Genomic DNA, 2,741 nt, shown 5'->3' with positions numbered 1-2,741 from the left:
GTGTGGGATGTCAAAAACTGTACTTGTCTTGTGGATGGCACATGCCTTTATGAGCCTATAAATATTTAAGTATATGAAAATCTGCACCCAAGTGGAACATGTTGCATGGAAATTGTCTTCTAAGTTTAAAAATTTTGTTATTGAAAAAATTCTGATTGTTTAAATGCAACATTTAAATATCAGCAGTAAGCTCCAATACAGAGCATAACACTTTGAATGCAATGCAGGAGATGCTGGTTTTGTTCATTGTAACACTATTCAAGTTTGACAAGAGAAATCCATTATATGATAGGGAGAGGGTAGAGAAGGGCTAATCCTGAGCTCTGGTATAATTTGCACATTTAATACACATACATGCAAATATCCTGGATTTGTTTCTAGCATGTGTAAACCAAACAGTGTTTAATGTCTACAGATACCTATATGGGGAGAATGATTTAACATGTAAGCACAGTTAGACTGATGCAAAAGCAAATTACAATCTGTTGGGAACAAGTGAGTTATGATTTAGGCATAAGTAATAGTCTGTAATTTAAAAATGTTCATGTAATCTTCAAGAGAGACTCAACAAATATGGTATACCTCTGCTCTGATGCAGAGCAAGAGTGAAAACTGATCGTTCTTCCAGGCTGATTTCTGGAAAACCATGACAATCTGATTTGCGGAGAAAAGACTGATACTGTCACAGAATGTTAGGATCATATTATTAAATTCAAATAGTAATGTGGCCTGATTGTAGTGGCAATCCTTATCACTGCACAAGAACTTAAGAATGCAATATAGTAATTCTGAAGATTGGTTACAACGGTGAACAGGTGTAGTAAGGTGAATGGTTAAATACAATGCATTTAAATCTTCCTTTTGCTATAAAATTCTGAACTGTGTTTGCATTTCAGTATACTGTAGAGCATTTTTGTATTTGGTTTGAACAGTCTAGGAGCTTGCATTATATTGGCTGATTTTTTTCTTTGATATATGCAATAATGTCAATGAGCAATAAATTGCATGATGTATGCAAGGTATTGTTACTTCATAATAAAAAGAACAGAGTTGCTTATTTTGTGAATTTTTCTTTCTTATTGGGGTAATAACTTATGTATCTATAATAAATGCATCATAAAAAAATGACTTGTTTTGGGTTAAGCTGAGAAACAGCTGGCTTGTACAATACCTTGAAGTTGCTGCACCTTGCTTTATGTGCGAAGAGAGAAGGGAGTCTAAGCCAGGTGTGTAGGAGTGGGTGGACTTAGAAAGGGTGAAATGCTGTGTAGGACCTCACTGTGGCCAGGAATGTGACTTCAACTATAAATTGTTGCGTATTGTGGAAAAGCTTATGTTTATATTGGACAGTATTAATTATATCATAATGTGTTATAATACATTTCAGGAAATAAGCCAAACGCTTCTCTGCAGGCTGTGGGTATAAAGAGCTACTGTCATCTGTGTTATAGATGCCATGCATTACACAGTTCTTTCCTGAATACTGAGATGTGCAATTAAGTTCCTTAATTCTCAGTTTCTCTATGAGCAGAGATTGTACGCCTGGGAACCACAAACTGCATGGAGAAGCCTGGTGGTTTCTCTGAGCTTGCTCAAAGGAAGCTGCTGCTGTTGTGTATCTTAACTTTTGGCTATTGCTTGTATTTCTCTAAGCTTTTGAGTTATGCACTGATTAAATTTCTAGAAGAAAACACAGTGATTTTTACAATTTTTATTTCCTCTCATGTCTTAAGGGGAATCTTGTGGTATTTGTAAATGATATTCTTAGGTTACTTATTTTATACTTTCTGTAGAAAACTTGTCGTTTACCGTTTGATCTGTCTGCAGTGACTCAGGCTGGGAATGTCTGGAAGCCTTCCTTAGGGTCAGATGCTATATAGGTCAGATTTCCAACTGCTTGGGAAAGGACAATGAGGCTCGGTGGGATACTGTTGTTCAGCACCGGATGGCTTTTAGCACTGAATGGAGGAAAGGAAGGTCTAAAAGTGGCTGGGAACAAGGGATGCCGTTCTGTGAGCTGTTCTCAGTCGCACAAATGCAACAAATCTTGTTGAAAGCGTGAGAAACCCCGCCTGAGATATAGAGGTGGATATACAAAATGTTTCCCATGTCATTTTCTGGTGCATAGCTCCCCCATTTTATATATATATATACACACATACATACATACACACACATATATATACATATATGTATATACACGCACATATACATATATTTATATATAAATATAATTTTTGTGTGTGTGAATTTTGCATTCTTTTTGAAATTTTCCTCTGTTTTTGGTACTTGTATTGGTGCAATAATTCCAAACTAGGGGTTTTGTTTTGCTTGTTTTACATCTTCACAGTAACAGGGTTTCTGTCATTTTCTAAGGATGGATATTGTGAGTGTACTCTGGTTTTGCTCGGCTTTTCTGGAGTCCACAGAGGATACTTAAGGGCAGAGTGTGTACTTTCTTGAGGCTGTCACACTGTTCTTTGCAGGGCTTTACTCTGAGATAGAAGTATTTGCTGCAGAAACTCCGTGACGGACACGAGAAGATGTCTTTTTTAATTCGGGTGCTTAAAACGACTGTGCTCTTACAGTCTTGCGTGCTACAGCTGAATGCCAGCAGCCCTGAGCAGCGCAGGCTGCCGCCGTCCGCCCGCTACAGGCTCCCTGGCGGCGCAGGGGAGCTCAGCCCGCCTTCCCGCTCCGCCCGCAGCGTGGCGCTGTGCCGGACAGGCCGCCTTCAGCCG

The sequence above is a fragment of the Meleagris gallopavo genome, chromosome 10 (genome assembly GCF_000146605.3).
Source record: "Meleagris gallopavo isolate NT-WF06-2002-E0010 breed Aviagen turkey brand Nicholas breeding stock chromosome 10, Turkey_5.1, whole genome shotgun sequence".
Taxonomy (NCBI): domain Eukaryota; kingdom Metazoa; phylum Chordata; class Aves; order Galliformes; family Phasianidae; genus Meleagris; species Meleagris gallopavo.
The sequence above is the reverse complement of the archived record's forward strand: the minus strand, read 5'-3'. Positions refer to the sequence as shown.